The 21,239-nt window shown below is 45.6% G+C and overlaps 1 long non-coding RNA gene across 3 annotated transcripts in view; it reads left to right on the plus strand.

Moving 5' to 3' along the window:
- Positions 1-21,239, plus strand: part of LOC142749976 (uncharacterized) — a 54,883-nt gene that overhangs the window by 514 nt on the left and 33,130 nt on the right. The window lies entirely within an intron of this gene.

Raw genomic sequence — 21,239 nt, forward strand, 5'->3', positions numbered from 1 at the left:
CGCCCCTAACCACTTCCAATATCCGGCATCAACACATCAAATCACGGCCAGATCCTTCTGCAAATAACGCGCGCACATTCTCACTGCGGATCTCTAGACTGTCTGGATATCACAGATATTATGGATCCGGTTATATCGTCACTGCGGATCTCTAGACTGTCTGGATATCACAGATATTATGGATCCGGTTATATCGTCACTGCGGATCTCTGGACTGTCTGGATATCACAGATATTATGGATCCGGTTATATCGTCACTGCGGATCTCTAGACTGTCTGGATATCACAGATATTACGGATCCGGTTATATCGTCACTGCGGATCTCTGGACTGTCTGGATATCACAGATATTATGGATCCGGTTATATCGTCACTGCGGATCTCTAGACTGTCTGGATATCACAGATATTATGGATCCGGTTATATCGTCACTGCGGATCTCTAGACTGTCTGGATATCACAGATATTATGGATCCGGTTATATCGTCACTGCGGATCTCTGGACTGTCTGGATATCACAGATATTATGGATCCGGTTATATCGTCACTGCGGATCTCTAGACTGTCTGGATATCACAGATATTACGGATCCGGTTATATCGTCACTGCGGATCTCTAGACTGTCTGGATATCACAGATATTATGGATCCGGTTATATCGTCACTGCGGATCTCTAGACTGTCTGGATATCACAGATATTACGGATCCGGTTATATCGTCACTGCGGATCTCTAGACTGTCTGGATATCACAGATATTATGGATCCGGTTATATCGTCACTGCGGATCTCTAGACTGTCTGGATATCACAGATATTACGGATCCGGTTATATCGTCACTGCGGATCTCTGGACTGTCTGGATATCACAGATCTTACGGATCCGGTTATATCGTCACTGCGGATCTCTAGACTGTCTGGATATCACAGATATTACGGATCCGGTTATATCGTCACTGCGGATCTCTAGACTGTCTGGATATCACAGATATTATGGATCCGGTTATATCGTCACTACGGATCTCTGGACTGTCTGGATATCACAGATATTATGGATCCGGTTATATCGTCACTGCGGATCTCTAGACTGTCTGGATATCACAGATATTATGGATCCGGTTATATCGTCACTGCGGATCTCTAGACTGTCTGGATATCACAGATATTATGGATCCGGTTATATCGTCACTGCGGATCTCTAGACTGTCTGGATATCACAGATATTATGGATCCGGTTATATCGTCACTGCGGATCTCTAGACTGTCTGGATATCACAGATATTATGGATCCGGTTATATCGTCACTGCGGATCTCTAGACTGTCTGGATATCACAGATATTATGGATCCGGTTATATCGTCACTGCGGATCTCTAGACTGTCTGGATATCACAGATATTATGGATCCGGTTATATCGTCACTGCGGATCTCTGGACTGTCTGAATATCACAGATATTATGGATCCGGTTATATCGTCACTGCGGATCTCTAGACTGTCTGGATATCACAGATATTATGGATCCGGTTATATCGTCACTGCGGATCTCTAGACTGTCTGGATATCACAGATATTATGGATCCGGTTATATCGTCACTGCGGATCTCTAGACTGTCTGGATATCACAGATATTATGGATCCGGTTATATCGTCACTGCGGATCTCTAGACTGTCTGGATATCACAGATATTATGGATCCGGTTATATCGTCACTGCGGATCTCTAGACTGTCTGGATATCACAGATATTATGGATCCGGTTATATCGTCACTGCGGATCTCTAGACTGTCTGGATATCACAGATATTATGGATCCGGTTATATCGTCACTGCGGATCTCTAGACTGTCTGGATATCACAGATATTATGGATCCGGTTATATCGTCACTGCGGATCTCTAGACTGTCTGGATATCACAGATATTATGGATCCGGTTATATCGTCACTGCGGATCTCTAGACTGTCTGGATATCACAGATATTATGGATCCGGTTATATCGTCACTGCGGATCTCTAGACTGTCTGGATATCACAGATATTATGGATCCGGTTATATCGTCACTGCGGATCTCTAGACTGTCTGGATATCACAGATATTATGGATCCGGTTATATCGTCACTGCGGATCTCTAGACTGTCTGGATATCACAGATATTATGGATCCGGTTATATCGTCACTGCGGATCTCTAGACTGTCTGGATATCACAGATATTATGGATCCGGTTATATCGTCACTGCGGATCTCTAGACTGTCTGGATATCACAGATATTATGGATCCGGTTATATCGTCTTTGTGTTACTTTTCCTATCTTGGGTATAACATTTGCTCATCACGGCGACAGCGGCTGCAGGACAAACCAAAAGGCTGAGAACAATGTAAGTCATGAGGGAGACCCTGTGGTGGATGACTTTTCAATTGACAGGTAGCAGAGTTACATGATGGGGATTTTTTTTTTCCAGTTGTGTAACTCTGCTACCGGTCAATGGAAAAATCATCCACCAGAGCTCCCCTGTAGATCGCTCCACACTCAGCCCCCCTGTACATAGCTACACACACAAAGCCCCCCTGTAGATAGCTCCACACACAGCCCCCCAGTAGATAGCTCCACACACAGCCCCCCAGTAGATAGCTCCACACACAGTCCCCCTGTACATAGTGCCACACACAGCCCCCCTGTAGACAGCTCCACACACAGCCCCCTGTACATAGCGCCAGATACAGCCCCCCTGTAGATAGCTCCACACACAGCCCCCTTGTAGATAGTGCCACACACAGCCCCCCTGTAGATAGCTCCACACACAGCCCCCTGTAGATAGCTCCACACACAGCCCCCTGTAGATAGCTCCACACACAGCCCCCCTGTACATAGCGCCACACACAGCCCCCCTGTAGATAGCTCCACACACAGCCCCCTGTAGATAGCTCCACACACAGCCCCCTGTAGATAGCGCCACACACAGCCCCCCTGTAGATAGCGTCACACACAGCCCCCCTGTAGATGGCGCCACACACAGCCCCCCTGTAGGTAGCGCCACACACAGCCCCCCTGTAGATAGCTCCACACACAACCCCCCTGTAGATAGCGCCAGACACAGCCCCCCTGTAGATAGCTCCACACACAGCCCCCTGTACATAGCGGCAGATACAGCCCCCCTGTAGATAGCTCCACACACAGCCCCCTTGTAGATAGTGCCACACACAGCCCCTCTGTAGATAGCTCCACACACAGCCCCCCTGTAGATAGCGCCACACACAGCCCCCCTGTAGATAGCTCCACACACAACCCCCCCTGTAGATAGCGCCAGACACAGCTCCCCTGTAGATAGCTCCAGATACAGCCCCCCCGTAGATAGCTCCAGACACAGCCCCCCTGTACATAGCGCCACACACAGCCCCCCTGTACATAGCGCCACACACAGCCCCCCTGTACATAGCGCCACACACAGCCCCTCTGTAGATAGCGCCACACACAGCCCCCCTGTAGATAGCTCCACACACAACCCCCCCTGTAGATAGCGCCAGACACAGCTCCCCTGTAGATAGCTCCAGATACAGCCCCCCCGTAGATAGCTCCAGACACAGCCCCCCTGTACATAGCGCCACACACAGCCCCCTGTAGATAGTGCCACACACAGCCCCCCTGTAGATAGCGCCACACACAGCCCCCCTGTAGATAGCGCCACGCACAGCCCCCCTGTAGATAGCTCCACACACAGCCCCCCAGTAGATAGCTCCACACACAGTCCCCCTGTACATAGTGCCACACACAGCCCCCCTGTAGACAGCTCCACACACAGCCCCCTGTACATAGCGCCAGATACAGCCCCCCTGTAGATAGCTCCACACACAGCCCCCTTGTAGATAGTGCCACACACAGCCCCCCTGTAGATAGCTACACACACAGCCCCCTGTAGATGGCTCCACACACAGCCCCCTGTAGATGGCTCCACACACAGCCCCCCTGTACATAGCGCCACACACAGCCCCCCTGTAGATAGCGCCACACACAGCCCCCCTGTAGATAGCTCCACACACAACCCCCTGTAGATAGCGCCAGACACAGCCCCCCTGTAGATAGCTCCACACACAGCCCCCTGTACATAGCGCCAGATACATCCCCCCTGTAGATAGCTCCACACACAGCCCCCTTGTAGATAGTGCCACACACAGCCCCCCTGTAGATAGCGCCAGACACAGCCCCCCTGTAGATAGCTCCACACACAGCCCCCTGTACATAGCGCCAGATACATCCCCCCTGTAGATAGCTCCACACACAGCCCCCTTGTAGATAGTGCCACACACAGCCCCCCTGTAGATAGCTCCACACACAGCCCCCCTGTACATAGCGCCATACACATCCCCCCTGTAGATAGCGCCACACACAGCCCCCCTGTAGATAGTGCCACACACAGCCCCCCTGTAGATAGCTCCACGCACAACCCTCCCGGTAGATAGCGCCAGACACAGCCCCCCTGTAGATAGCTCCACACACAGCTCCCTTGTAGATAGCTCCAGATACAGCCCCCCTGTAGATAGCTCCAGACACAGCTCCCCTGTAGATAGCACCAAACACAGCCACCCTGTACATAGTGCCAGACACAGCCCCCCTGTAGATAGCTCCAAATACAGCCCCCATGTAGATAGCTCCAAACACAGCCCCCTGTAGATAGCTCCACACACAGCTCCCTGTAGATAGCTCCACACACAGCCCCCCTGTACATAGCGCCAGACAGCCCCCCTGTAGATAGCTCCACACACAGCTCCTCTGTACATAGCGCCAGACACAGCCCCCTGTAGATCGCGCCAGACACAGCCCCCCTGTAGATAGCGCCAGACACAACCCCCCTGTAGATTGCTCCAGACAGCCCCCCTGTAGATAGCGCCACACAGCCCCCCTGTAGATAGCGCCACACACAGCCCCCCTGTAGATAGCTCTACACACAGCCCCCCTGTAGGTAGCGCAACACAACCCCCTTATACTTTGTGCCACAATGCCACCAGAGAGGAGAGTGGTAGAGGTAGCCGGCCCTACTGCTGCCACTCTCCGCTCTGCTTAGACGTCACTCACCGTCAGAAGAAGGCAGGAGTCTTGTAGCGGCGTTCTCACTGGTGTCGATGCCGGCCCGGGAGTGGACCAGTCCAGTCACCTGACCGGTGAGAAACCGGGACTGTCCTGCCAGATCCGGGACGGTTGGGAGGTATGATCGTGAACACACAGGGTTATTAACACAGTGCAAAGCAATCAGTAAAGATCACATCATTAAGTCTTTCAAAGTGCAATTCAAATGGTATGCAGTGAAAATTTACTACTCAGAAATATACAGTAGGATACACAAAATTATTGACAGTGTAAAATCGTTTCAAACATTGTGTACAATCAATACAGTTACACAAAAATGTTAAAAGTATCATTAAATACTTAGGGGAGGGGGTGGACACATTGGTGATGTGGATAACAGTCAGGTGTGTACATGATTGATATATCTAAAATAAAACTAAGGCCTCATGCACACAGCCGTAGCCATGTGCACGGCCGTGATTTTCGGGTCGGACGGCCGCGGAGTGTCTCCTGCGGGTCGTGCACATGGCCGCGTGCATTCATTTCTACAAGCCTGGACCTCAAAACACGGCCGTAATAAGACATGTCCGTTCTTTTTGCGGTCCAGGCTCCTGGACCATGCATGGATCGTGGAAACTACAGTCGTGTGCATGGCCCCATAGAAATGAATGGGGCCGCAATTCACCTGCAGATTTACGTGTGAATTGCGGCTGCAAATATACGTTCGTATGCATGGGGCCTTAAAGTAATCACCGCCAGGGATCCAGTAATCAGTTTGGCCATTCCACTGCATGTTGCGCATGCGCATAACGTCAATAGCAAGTGTCTCGGTACCAACGGCGCATGTCCGCGCATTCACCATAGCAATTTTAAATGACAGCGGCTGAACAGGGACTACAATTAGTATGTGCCTCGTGCTCATGTGCGCATTAGTACATACCGGCTCGTGTTGGTCATTCTACCAAAGAAAAACGCAATATAGGGAAGAATGGACCATGTTAAACAGGGAAAATTTAACGGCGGTTATATAGAGGGGAGAAAATTATTTTCCTTGCTGGTAACACATGTAAGGGTTCAGTGTAAGTGCGGGATGAAGTGGAAGGAGAGATACGACAGCTGGCCCTCAGATAGAGAGTTATCGTCACAGTACCAGGTATGAGGAGATGCACCGCTGATCTTTGGTACAGAACAGTGTGCCGCTCATCCTCAAATGACAGCCATGGAGTAACCCCAAATATGAGATCCCTATAAAACATGTATAAGCCACATAAGATGTATGCACAGCATTATTAAGCAAATAAAGTTAAAACAGCCAAAGATCCCTACCAACAGGTCATAGTTACTGGGGTGTGTACATAGAAATGACTATAAATCGATGGTACTTCTAAAACACAGACAGAACATTCAATAGCATATATGAAAATAACATTATAGGCTCTTCCTGGACCCCCTGTGGTGATATACGCTTGAGACGTAGTGATCTAAAAGGAATGAAAAAAGATGAGAATTAATATAATGATAAAAGTATTTATACCCGAATAAGCAATAACGTAATGCATCTATATCATAAAATCGGCAGTGATGAGAGCATAACACCCGATGGACCGCAAGGCAAGTAGGTCCTATACCAAGCCACTCACCACAAACTCAACATTGAGGCCATTGGGTCTAAGTGTATTTAAAGAGGCTCTGTCACCAGATTTTTCAACCCCTATCTGCTATTGCAGCAGATAGGCGCTGCAATGTAGATTACAGTAACGTTTTTATTTTTAAAAAACGAGCATTTTTGGCCAAGTTATGACCATTTTTGTATTTATGCAAATGAGGCTTGCAAAAGTCCAAGTGGGCGTGTTTAAAGTAAAAGTCCAACTGGGCGTGTATTATGTGCGTACATCGGGGCGTTTTTACTACTTTTACTAGCTGGGCGTTCTGATGAGAAGTATCATCCACTTCTCTTCAGAACGCCCAGCTTCTGGCAGTGCAGATCTGTGACGTCACTCACAGGTCCTGCATCGTGTCAGCCACATCGGCACCAGAGGCTACAGTTGATTCTGCAGCAGCATCAGCGTTTGCAGGTAAGTAGCTACATCGATTTACCTGCAAACGCTGATGCTGCTGCAGAATCATCTGTAGCCTCTGGTGCCGATGTGTCCTCGCTCGTCTGACACGATGCAGGACCTGGGGCAGGGAGTGAGTGACGTCACAGCGTGATCTCTCGAGAACACGGCTGTGTCTGCACTGCCAGAAGCTGGGCGTTCTGAAGAGAAGTGGATGATACTTCTCATCAGAACGCCCAGCTAGTAAAAGTAGTAAAAACGCCCCGATGTACGCACATAATACACGCCCAGTTGTACTTTTACTTTTCAACACGCCCAGTTGTACTTTTGCAAGCCTCATTTGCATAAATACAAAAATGGTCATAACTTGGCCAAAAATGCTCGTTTTTTAAAAATAAAAACGTTACTGTAATCTACATTGCAGCGCCTATCTGCTGCAATAGCAGATAGGGGTTGCAAAATCTGGTGACAGAGCCTCTTTAATATATCAATCCACTGTTGTTCTCATAATTTTTGTAGTTTAGTCCTATTGCCGCCCCTACGCTGCGTGGAAATTTTGTCAAGAATCCAGGACCCCAGTTGATATACTTCATGTCCCATATCGGAAAAGTGTTTGGAAACATGTAAGTCCAAACGCTTCTTCCTGATGGTGTACCTGTGTTGTTAAAGAGACTCTGTCACCACATTATAAGTGCCCTATCTCCTACATAAGGAGATGGGTGCTTCAATGTAGGTGACATCAGTGGTTTTTATTTAGAAAAACGATCTATTTTTACCACGTTAGGAGCGATTTTAGCTTTTATGGATAACACCAGCTATTAGATTACTCTTCTCAGTGTATTGTGAGACAAAGGGTATGCGATCAAAGCTCTGGGGTCCCTAGGTGTAAGAAGTGTAGCCCTCTTCGTATTAATGGCATTGGTTTGATGTTTTCTCAACAGTGCCTTGGGATGGGATAGCAACATGTTGAAAATTTCTTTATCATATCGTCAACGGTCACATCTAGTTTATCAGTGTCACTCACTATCCTTTTCGTACGTAAAAGTTGACTATACGGAAGGCCCCTAACCATTTTTCTAGGGTGGTTACTGTTGAAGAGCAAAAGATTATTGCGATCAGTTGCTTTTGTGTCCCTCACATACTTTGATCAGCACATAAAGAAATTGTATTTCAGATGTAGAATGTACCACTGTAAATTTTACGGTTTCATCAATCGAGTTCAGGTGCTCATGGAACTCAAGCAACGCTGGTAGGTTACTTGTCCAGATGAGGAAAACGTCATCTATGTATCGCCACCACCTCAAAACATGTGAGAAGTGGTGTGATACATAGACAAACATCTCCTCAAGCATACGCATGTACAGTGAAGGAAATAATAAGTATTTGATCCCTTGCTGATTTTGTAAGTTTGCCCACTGTCAAAGACATGAACAGTCTAGAATTTTTAGGCTAGGTTAATTTTACCAGTGAGAGATAGATGATCTAAAAACAAAACAAAACAGAAAATCACATTGTCAAAATTCTATATATTTATTTGCATTGTGCACAGAGAAATAAGTATTTGATCCCTTTGGCAAACAAGACTTAATACTTGGTGGCAAAACCCTTGTTGGCAAGCACAGCAGTCAGATGTTTTTTGTAGTAGATGATGAGGTTTGCACACATGTTAGATGGAATTTTGGCCCACTCCTCTTTGCAGATCATCTGTAAATCATTAAGATTTCGAGGCTGTCGCTTGGCAACTCGGATCTTCAGCTCCCTCCATAAGTTTTCGATGGGATTAAGGTCTGGAGACTGGCTAGGCCACTCCATGACCTTAATGTGCTTCTCTTTGAGCCACTCCTTTGTTGCCTTGGCTGTATGTTTCGGGTCATTGTCGTGCTGGAATACCCAGCCACGAGCCATTTTTAATGTCCTGGTGGAGGGAAGGAGGTTGTCACTCAGGATTTGACGGTACATGGCTCCATCCATTCTCCAATTGATGCGGTGAAGTAGTCCTGTGCCCTTAGCAGAGAAACACCCCCAAAACATAATGTTTCCACCTCCATGCTTGACAGTGGGGACGGTGTTCTTTGGGTCATAGGCAGCATTTCTCTTCCTCCAAACACGGCGAGTTGAGTTAATGCCAAAGAGCTAAATTTTAGTCTCATCTGACCACAGCACCTTCTCCCAATCACTCTCAGAATCATCCAGATGTTCATTTGCAAACTTCAGACGGGCCTGTACATGTGCCTTCTTGAGCAGGGGGACCTTGCGGACACTGCAGGATTTTAATCCATTACGGCGTAATGTGTTACCAATGGTTTTCTTGGTGACTGTGGTCCCAGCTGCCTTGAGATCATTAACAAGTTCCCCCCGTGTAGTTTTCGGCTGAGCTCTCACCTTCCTCAGGATCAAGGATACCCCACGAGGTGAGATTTTGCATGGAGCCCCAGATCGATGTCGATTGACAGTCATTTTGTATGTCTTCCATTTTCTTACTATTGCACCAACAGTTGTCTCCTTCTCACCCAGCGTCTTACTTATGATTTTGTAGCCCATTCCAGCCTTGTGCAGGTCTATGATCTTGTCCCTGACATCCTTAGAAAGCTCCTTGGTCTTGCCCATGTTGTAGAGGTTAGAGTCAGACTGATTAATTGAGTCTGTGGACAGGAGTCTTTTATACAGGTGACCATTTAAGACAGCTGTCTTTAATGCAGACACCAAGTTGATTTGGAGCGTGTAACTGGTCTGGAGGAGGCTGAACTCTTAATGGTTGGTAGGGGATCAAATACTTATTTCTCAGTGCACAATGCAAATAAATATATATAATTTTGACTATGTGATTTTCTTTTTCTTTTTTTTATATAATCTATCTCTAACTGGTAAAATTAACCTAGCCTAAAAATTCTAGACTGTTCATGACTTTGACAGTGGGCAAACTTACAAAATCAGCAAGGGATCAAATACTTATTTCCTTCACTGTATATACAACACCAGAACAAAGCTCAGTACATAAATACGCCTCCAGAACCAAGCTCCGTACATAAATACATCACAAGAACTTAGTTAAGTAAATATATACAGCACCAGAACCAAGCTCAGTACATTCATACAGTACCAGAACCAAGGTCAGTACATAAATACAGCACCAGAACCAAGCTCGGTACATAAATACAGCACCAGAACAAAGCTCGGTACATATATACAGTACCAGAACAAAGCTCAGTACATTCATACAGTACCAGAACCAAGGTCAGTACATAAATACAGCACCAGAACCAAACTCGGTACACATATACAGTACCAGAACAAAGCTCAGTACATATATATAACACCAGAAACAAAGAACTTAGCTAAGTACATATATATATATATATATATATATATATATATATATAGCACCAGAACTAAGCTCAGTACATGAATACAGTACCAAGACAAAACTCAGTACATTAATACAGTACCAGAACCAAGGTCAGTACATAAATACAGCACCAGAACCCAAATCAGTACATTAATTCAGTACCAGAACCAAGCTCAGTACATATATACAGTACGAGAACCAAGCTCAGTACATAAATACAGCACCAGTACAAAGCTCAGCACATAAATATATCACCAGAACCAAGCTCAGTATATATATACATCACCAGACCAAGCTCAATACATATTACAGTACCAGAACAGGGTTTAGTACATATATAAAGTACCAGAACCAAGCTCAGTACGAAAATACAGCACCAGAACAAAGTTTGGTAGATATATACAGTACCAGTGTCACAAAGGGTCTGTGGACCCACTAGGCCGTACCGCCTTGGCGGTAAGGCAGCTGGCCAACAGGGAGCAGGTGATTGTCTATAGTTCTATAGGTACCTGTGGCAGCTCAGACAGCAGCAGCGCAGGCTCGGCTGGGACTTAGGTAGCAGGCGGTCAGGCGAGGTGGAGCAGGTCAGACGTGGATGTAGCGCAGCACGACTTTGGCACAGCTTCATGCTAGACCAGGAAGGTATGGATTGCTAGGAACAGGAACTGGAAACAAGTATAGGGACAGGGACTGGAACAGGAAACACACTAGGAGGCCATCACATAGACAAACTATAGGGAACACAACAACACTCAGTCATAGAAGTAGGGGGCTGGACCCCTCTTATAGTCCAGGGTACTCACGGGTCAAAGTTCGTCCATGTGATCGGGCAGAGGTGGCATCTCCTGAGGAGGAGGCTGGGGCCAGTGCTTGCCGACTCGTGGCTGCGGCTGTCGGGGAGGTTGGAGCTGACAGCCCGCAGCCACGGACATTACAACCAGAACAAAGCGCAGTACATAAATACAGCACCAGAACTGTTAGAAAACGTCCGTCCCTTTAAGATTGCCATGACTACTAGTCTAGCTTCTGGGCGGCTCTGGTTTTAGTTGCAGAGCTTATCTCACTTCTCCGTGTTTCTTCCTATCCGATTGAAATGTGGAGTATTTAAATCTGGGTTAGTTCTGTCTTCTTTGCTTGTGATTCTCCTTGGTTGCATGTGTTTGATCAAGCTTCTGATTATGCCCTGTGCCTTTGACTATTTGTACTTTTGGAACTGGATCTCGGCTTGTCTCTGGATTTGCCCTTTGCTTACGGATTTGGACATTCTGCTCTCGGCTGGTTTTTACCTCGACAATTCCTGATATCCTCTAGCTTTGTGATTTGGGCTTTCTGTTTTCCCTCTGACTGTCTTGTTATATGTTGTGGTATTGCCTGCTTTGCACCTCTTGTGCAACACCGTCCTCTGTTAAAGCAACCTGCCTTGCGGTGGGCTCTGGGGAAGACCATGGAGTAGCCTTAGACTCTGCTGATCAGAGTTGTGATGGATTTGAGGTAGCGGATTTACTTGCACGCTTGTTCCAGGCAGTCTTCAGCTGCCTTTGGGTACTCGCTCACATAACAATTCCATAAACTTTCTGTGGGAATTGCTCAACTAGGTGTTCCATAACAAGAACCTAACTCAGTATATAAATACAGCACCAGAACCAAGCTCATTACATAAATGCAGCACCAGAACAAATCTCAGTCACATATAGAGTACCAGAACCGATTTCAAGACATAAATACAGTACCAGAACAAAGCTCATTATATAAATACAGCACCAGAACCCAGCTCAGTACACATTTACAAAACCAGAACCAAGGTCGGTACATATATACAGCAGCAGAACAAAGCTCAGTACATAAATACAGCATCAGAACCAAGCTCAGTACATCATTTCAGAATCAGAACCAAGCTCATTACATAAATACAGAATCAGAAGCAAACTCAGTACATACATACAGCACCAGAACCAAGTTCAGTACATATATAGAGTACCAGAACCGATTTCACTACATAAATACAGCACCAGAACAAAGCTCAGCACATAGATAGAGCACAAGAATCAAGCTCAGTACATAAATTCAGAAGCAGAACCTAGCTCATTACATAAATACAGAATCAGAAGCAAGCTCAGTACAAATATACAGTACAAGAACCAAATTCAGTACATAAATACAGCACCAGAACTGAGCAAAGTACATATATGCATCATCAGAAACATTCCAAGTACATATATACCACAGCTGAACCAAGCTCAGTACATAAATAAAGCACACGAACCAAGCTCAATGTCACGGTCTGTGGGTATGTGGACCCACTAGGCCACACCGCCGTAGCGGGGAGGCAGCTGGCCAAACAACTGAGCACCCAATCAATACAAAGTCCCGCACAAGGGTAACTGAGTAGTCCAGACAGTGGCAGAGGCTTTAGCACTGATGTAGGTGGGTGCAGCAGGTTGCGCCAGACGTGGTGGATGACTGCAGGTTGCGCCAGACGTGGCGGATGACAGCAGGTGCAGCAGGTTGCGCCAGACGTGGCGGATGACAGCAGGTGCAGTAGGATGTGCCAGACTTTGCGGACGAGAATCGGTGCAGTAGGATGCGCCAGAATTGGCAGATAACAACAGGTGCAGTAGGTTGCGCCAGACGTGGCGGATGACAACAGGAGCAGCGATGTGGGCGAGCGCTTACCAGACCATGGCTGCGGCTGTTGAGGGGTGAGTAATCCCGACAGTCCACCGCCATGGATGTTACGCTCAATACATAAATACAGCATCAGAACCAAGATGATTAAATATATACAGAAAAGGAACCAAGCTCAGTACATAAATACGCCACCAGAACAAAGCTCAGTACATAAATACGTCACAAGAACTTAGTTAAGTACATATATACAGCACCAGAACCAAGCTCAGTACATTCATACAGTACCAGAACCAAGGTCAGTACATAAATACAGCACCAGAACAAAGCTCGGTACATATATACAGTACCAGAACCAAGCTCAGTACATATATACAACACCAGAAACAAGCTCATTACATATATACAGCACCAGAACAAAGCTCATTACATATATACAGTACAAGAACCAAGTTTAGTACATATATGCAGCACCAGTACATATATATATATATATATATATATATATATATGTGTGTATATATATATATATATATATATATATATATATATATATATATATATATATATATATATACAGCACCAGAACCAAGCTCAGTACATATATACAGTACCAGAACCAAGTTCAGTACAATAAGCCCCAGACATGCTGGCGCCGATGACCATGCAGTCAGCGCCATTTGCTCCTTTTTAGACCCCTTGCCCCTTTGAACAAGCCCTAACCTGCCCCATGGCCCACTTTATGGTTTCCTGCAGGCATGGTATCCCTCTTGTTTACCCTTTTCCTCTGCCAACGGTCTGTTAAGCCACATAGACAAGTTTGGCATCTGCTGCTTAGCACTCAACTGAGTGCTTCTGCATCTTTGTTTCAGCGACGGTGAGGGTCTCAGTACCCGGACTCCCACCAGTCCAAACTTCTAATATGTTACTATGACATTTTAAAAGTTTGCTGAAACTGCAGTTATTTTTTAAACCTGATAGAAAAGAACGAACAGAGTCCTATGTCGGAGATATGTGTCGGGATGATTTCCTCACTTATACCTCCAACGGAAGCCTGCGACGTATCCCACTGTATAGGCATACATTGGGAGAGCTCGCCCAAAGGATCTTATTGTAAATCAAAACAGTATACTGCGCATTATACTTTTTTTTTATACCTTTATATGGAATAGCATCATATACTAGGATTTATTAGTCTACTACACTACTCCATAACGTAAATATAGAGGTATGCCGCAGCATACAGGCACTGGAGTATGCTAAAAGGGCACACTTTTTGGCATATGCTGAGAGAATGGGTGCCAATGGATGCATTCCGTATATGCATCGGAACCTTTTCCAGAGCATTACCCTAACGTAGGACCTCGACATGAAGTAAACAGACTCTAAAGCCGGCCATAGACATAAGACAATAATTGGCTGTGGGAATGTTTGTACGAACTATCCCACCAGCAACAGTAGAGACTAAATAGGCCAATCAGGGAGTCCGTTTAAAAAAATAATTGACTCCATGGGACACATTTTCAAACCTGTGCGTTCACTTTTTTGGCAGACAGAAGTCTGTCGTCGGCCATCTTGAGCGATTGTTCGCGTTCATTTTTTTAACGATGGTCGGCCGACTTTTATCTCATGACCTGTGTCTAAAAAAAAAAAAGGAAACTTTTCTATGATAGATTACAGATATATTGTAATATAGTTTCTAGCCTGTAGATGGTGCTGTTGTGGTGTTTTAGTTTTTTGCTTTAATTTAAATTATTGCTTTTTTTGGAGAGGGTTGAACATAGTTTAAAGTTAAAAATCCTACAATATACTCTCCGGAAACATAGGGGGCTATTAATAGCCAGAGATAGATAGATCAACATGTAAACTATTTCTGAATCTGACTGAAGAATGGAGACTTTAGAAGGAGTTGTAGTCGTTACAAGGAATTTTTATAGCCTAGGCATGGAATATTGTTACGTCAGTTGTCTTCTATATCACCAATGGCCATAACCCAAGTGGTACAATATAACATGTATAAAACTTTTCTGTTTTGCCATTATTCCTGCTTCCTTGAATTTCTTTACAAGTCTTGGCATTTAGGCACCAGGTCTGTGATGTCTTAAAATAGTTGTTGTTTTTTGCACTGCAGCTCTGCATTTTTGCTGTTTGCAGATTATGTCATTACCATTTTTTTTACTATATGCCTTATCCTGCTTTTGCCTAATACAGAGCTGTTTTCAAGATACTACAAGTTCTACTGGTGTCCCTTTGAGTCTTCATTTAAAGAGAACAAAAACTTTCCAAAGCAATAAGAAATATTCATGGAACAATGTTTAGTAGAAATGACGATATGTCTGAAAAACTACAAGCTATTTGTAAAGGATCTGCCAGGCACAGCTTCGGGGTTAACTTCCATAGGTAATCAGTCTTCATCTATCTCTCTGAGACTGACTCCAGCTTCCACCACTCAGGCTGGCAGGCTTAGGAGTGGGAAGGTCACTGTAAGGAACCAGTATCCCCTTCCTTTGATTCCTGATCTCTTTAATCAGGTTCAGGGGGCCCAATGGTTCTCTAAGTTTGATCTACGGGGGGTGTATAACCTTATCCGCATCAAAGAGGGGGATGAGTGGAAGACTGCGTTTAACATGCCTGAAGGTCATTTCGAATACCTCGTCATGCCCTTTGGGTTGTGTAATGCGCCGGCGGTCTTCCAGAATTTCATAAATGAGATTTTGAGAGATTACCTGGGGATATTTCTTGTAGTGTACCTTGATGACATACTGGTGTTTTCCAAGGACTGGCCCTCCCACATTGAGCATGTCAGGAAGGTGCTCCAGGTCCTTCGGGAAAACAAACTGTTTGCAAAAACCGAAAAATGTGTGTTTGGGGTACAGGAGATACAATTTTTGGGTCAAATCCTCACTCCTCATGAATTCCGCATGGACCCCGCCAAGGTTCAGGCTGTGGCGGAATGGGTCCAACCTGCCTCCCTGAAGGCGTTACTGTAATGGCAGGGGGTAGGGAGACGGACAAGTGAGCCCTAATCTACCCGCCACTCTGTCCCTGCCTACTTGCAACGACCCGCCCTAGGCGACGGGGTACAACTGGGCGGCGGTCCCTGCGCTCAGTAAGTGCACGACAAACATACAAGGAACACAAGCAAGGAAAAGGGGCCGTTGCCCACGGCAACACCGTGAGCAACCAGAGTGGTGAACGAGCCGAGTCAAGCCAGGAGTGTGCGAGGTACCAAACGAAAAGCAGAAGAGTAGTCGGTAAGCCAGGGTCTGTATGGAGCAGGATCAAAAATAGCAGGAGCTGTAGCTGGGCCAGGAAACCACAAGGAGGGAAACACAAGCAATAACAAGCACCGAGGGACAGGAAGTGCAGGCTTAAATAGACCGAGGGCGGGAGCTAGCTGAGTCTGGCCAGGTTACGATAGGCTCTCCCACTCCTAAGCCTGCCAGCCTGAATGGTGGAAGCAGGAGTCAGTCTCAGGGATGTATTCTCAGGTGCTGACTGATTAGTTCTGGGAGTTAACCCCGCTGTGCCTGGCAGATCCTTTACAGTTACAGTGTTTTTTGGGGTTCGCTAATTATTACAGGAGATTCATTGCTAACTTCTCGGTCATCGCTAAGCCTCTTACGGACCTCACTCGCAAAGGTGCTGATCTCCTCCATTGGTCTCCAGAGGCTGTCCAGGCTTTTGAGGTCCTTAAGAAGTGCTTTATTTCGGCCCCGGTGCTGGTTCAGCTCAACCAAATGGAGCCATTTATCTTGGAAGTTGACGCATCCGAGGTGGGAGTGGGGGCTGTCTTGTCCCAGGGTACCAGGTCCCTCACCCATCTCCGCCCCTGTGCCTACTTCTCCAGGAAGTTTTCGCCCACTGAGAGTAACTATGATATTGGCAACCGCGAACTCTTAGCCATTAAATGGGCATTTGAAGAGTGGCGCCACTTCCTGGAGGGGGCTAGGCACCAGGTAACGGTCCTTACCGACCACAAGAATCTGGTTTTCCTAGAATCTGCCCGGAGGCTAAACCCGAGACAAGCTCGATGGGCGCTATTTTTTACCAGATTCAACTTTTTGGTTACCTATAGGGCTGGGTCTAAAAATATTAAGGCCGATGCACTGTCGCGTAGCTTCATGGCCAGCCCTCCTTCAGAGGAAGATCCTGCTTGTATTTTGCCTCCCGGTATAATCATTTCTTCTATTGATTCTGATTTAGTCTCTGAAATTGCAGCTGATCAAGGTTCAGCTCCCGGGAACCTTCCTGAGGACAAGCTGTTTGTTCCCCTGCAATACCGGCTAAGGGTACTTAGGGAAAATCATGACTCCGCACTATCTGGTCATCCAGGCCTCTTGGGTACCAAACACCTCATTGCCAGAAACTATTGGTGGCCTGGGTTGCCTAAAGATGTTGAGGCCTACGTCGCCGCTTGTGAGGTTTGTGCTAGGTCCAAGACTCCCAGGTCTCGACCAGCGGGCTTACTACGTTCGTTGCCCATTCCCCAGAGACCTTGGACACATATCTCCATGGATTTTATCACCGATTTGCCTCCATCCCAAGGCAAGTCGGTGGTGTGGGTGGTAGTAGACCGCTTCAGTAAGATGTGCAACTTTGTGCCCCTCAAGAAACTACCCACGGTACAAATTGCTAGTTTTTGGTCACCTTAGCGCTCCAAAAAAATGAAATACAAAGTGATCAAAAAGTTGCATATACCCCAAAATGGTATCAGTTACAACTACAGCTCGCCCCGCAAAATGTAAGCCCTCACATCACTAAATTAATGGAAAAATAAAAAAGTTATGGCTCTCAGAATATGGCGACACAAAAGTTTTTTTTTATTTAGCAAATGGTTTTATTTTTTTAAAAGTGGTAAAACATAAAACAAAACATATAAATTTGGTATCGCCGTAATCGTATCAACCTGTAGAATAAGCTGAATATGTAGTTTTTACCACCTGATGGATGCCGTAAAAACAAAACCCCCCAAAAAATGGCGTAATCGCTGTTTTTTGCCCATTTCACCCCGCAAATATTTTTTTTACAGCTTCCTAGTAAATTATGCAGTAGAATAAATGATGCCATGAAAAACTACAACTTGTCCCACAAAAAAACAAGTCCTCGTATGGCTATATAGACTGAAAAATAAAAAAATTATAGCTTTTGGAAGGTGGGGAGGAAAAAAACAAAAGTAAAAATCCGAAAAATGGCTGAGGAGGGAAGGGGTTAATCAGGTGGCCAGCTTCTAGGAAATGTCTTGGGACACAGAGTTCAATCTTACCAGTGCAAATTTGTGATTGATATGTCTCACTCGGCATTCAGTGTTTGTTTCCCCAACATACACCGTGTTCCAAATTATTATGCACGTTGGATTTAAGTGTCATAAACATTTAATTATTAGTTTTTCAATTAAACTCATGGATGGTATTGTGTTTTAGGGCTCTTTGGATCATTGTAATCAATCTCAGACAACTGTGATAATTAGTTTGCCAGGTGTGCCCAATCAAAGGAAAACTACAGGGTTGGCCATTTATATGGATACACCTAAATAAAATGGGAATGGTTGGTGATATTAACTTCCTGTTTGCGGCACATTAGTATATGGGAGGGGGGAAACTTTTCAAGCTGGGTGTTGACCATGGCGGCCATTTTGAAGTCAGCCATTTTGTATCCAACTTTAGTTTTTTCAATGGGAAGAGGGTCATGTGACACATCAAACTTATCGAGAATTTCACAAGAAAAACAATGGTGTTCTTGGTTTTAACGTTACTTTATTCTTTCATGAGTTATTTACAAGTCTCTGACCACTTATAAAATGTGTTCAAAGTGCTGCCCATTGTTTTGGATTGTCAATGCAACCCTCTTCTCCCACCCTTCACACACTGATAGCAACACCGCAGAAATTATCTAGGGGTATAGTGAGCATTTTGACCCCACAGGTTTATTGCAGAAATTATTGGAAGTAGGCCGTAAAAATTAAAATCAAAATATTTTCAAAGAAAATGTAGGTTTAGCTAATTTTTTTTTTATTTCCACAAGGTCTGAAGGGGAAAAACCAACATTTGTAAAGCATTTAACAATATCCTATATGTGGTCGTCAACTGCTGTTTGGAGACAGGGCAGGGCTTAGAAGGGAAAGAGCGTTACTTGGCTTTTGGTGCTCAAATTTAGCAGGAATGGTTTGCGGAGGCCATGTCACATTTGCCAAGCCCTTGAGGGGACAAATCAGTGGAAACCCCCCACAAGTGACCCCATTTTGGAAACTACACCCATTGAGGAAATGATCTAGAGGTATAGTGAGCATTTTGACCGCACAGGTTTTTTGCAGAAATTATTGGAAGTAAGGCGTGAAAATGAATATCTTTTTTGCGTCCATGGCCACGGGCCGTTGGGTTTACTCACCTCCCGACGCCTGCAGACATGGATCCGTGAGCGCAGTTCCCCATCTCCTTCCTAGGAGACGCCAGCGCTCACTTCCGCTCCGGGCTGCTGTGTCCCGTAGGGTGCACGCGCGCGCTCGTGCCCGTTCTTAAAGAGCCAGCGAGCGCACCTGTAAAACAATCATCATCATCAACCACATGATTTCCTGGTCTATAAGAAGGCCCCAGCCCTTCTGATCCTTGCCTGAGCGTTGTTAGTTATCCTAAGTCTGTCTTGCAAATGGTCCCTTAGTGTTTCCCGTTCCAGTCGTTACCCGAGCTCTGTTACCTGTTCCTGTATCCCGTTCTGTTCTTGTTCCTGTGCCTACTAGTGTCGAAGTCGTGTCTACTGCACCTACTGTCGTTGCCACGTCCAGTGTCTTCTGCCACGTCCAGTGTCTTCTGTCACGTCCAGTATCTTCTGCCACGTCCAGTGACTTCTGCAACGTTCTGTGTCTTCTGCCACATCGGATACTGCCCGCCACGTCTGGCGCTACCTACTGCACCGACCTCCATCCGTGCTGAAGCCACAGCCACTGTCTGAACTAGTTCAGGTACCCAAGTGTTTCTAACTACTAAAGACTTTCGTATTGACTGTGACCTGGTCAGCTGACTCTCCGCTACGGCAGAGCGGCTTAGTGGGTCCACATACCCTGTGACCGTGACAATATCTACATTTATTCAAAGAAAATGTAGGTTTAGCTATTTTTCTTTTCATTTCTACAAGTACTAAAGGGAAAAAAGCACCACAAAATTTGTAAAGCAATTTCTCCAGAGTAAAACAATGCCCCACATGTGGTCATAAACGGCTGTTTGGAAACATGGCAGGGCTTAGAGGGATATGAGTGCTATTTGGCTTTTGGAGATCACATTTAGCAGGAATGGTTTGCGATGGACATGTCGCATTTTCAAAGCCCCTGAGGGGACAAAACAATGAAAATGCCTAAAAAGTGACTCCATTTGGGAAACTACACCCCTTGAGGAATTCATCTAGGGGTGTAGTGAGCATGTTGACCCCACAGGTGTTTCATAGAATTTATTAGAATTGGGTAGTGAAAATAAAAACAACCCCTTTCATTTAGTCAACAAATATAGGAAAAAAAGAACCCCAGCACTTGTAAAGCAATTTCTCCCGAGTACGGCAATACCCCATATGTGGTCATAAACTGCTGTTTGGACACACGGCAGTGCTCAGAAGGAAAGGAGCGCCATTTGGCTTTTGGAGTGCAGATTTTGCTGGATTGGTTTCTGGTCGCTATGTCGCATTTGCAAACCCCTGTGGGACCAAAACAGTGGAAACCTAGGGGTGTAGTGGGCCTTTAAACCATGCAGGTGTTTTGCAGAAATTAGTGTGCACTCAATGTTGCAGAGTGAAAATGGGATTTTTTTCCATAGATATGCCAATATGTTGTGCCACCTTAACAAGACAGCTCTCTAATTATTATGCTGTGTTTCCTGGTTTTAGAAACACCCTACATGTGGCCCTAATCTTTTGCCTGGACATTTGACAGGGCTCAGGAGTGAAATAGTACCATGTAAAATTGAGGCCTAATTTGGCGATTTACCAAGTATTGCTTCAGAATTGCAGAGGCTCTGATGTGAAATAATAAAATAAACCCCTGAGAAGTGACCCCATTTTGGAAACTACACCCCTCAAGGCATTTATTAAGGGGTGTAGTGAACATTTTCACCCTACAGGACTTTGTCATAAATGATTGCGCTGCAGATGGTGCAAAGTAAAAATGTTAATT

Source organism: Rhinoderma darwinii, chromosome 3 (assembly GCF_050947455.1).
Source record: "Rhinoderma darwinii isolate aRhiDar2 chromosome 3, aRhiDar2.hap1, whole genome shotgun sequence".
Taxonomy (NCBI): domain Eukaryota; kingdom Metazoa; phylum Chordata; class Amphibia; order Anura; family Rhinodermatidae; genus Rhinoderma; species Rhinoderma darwinii.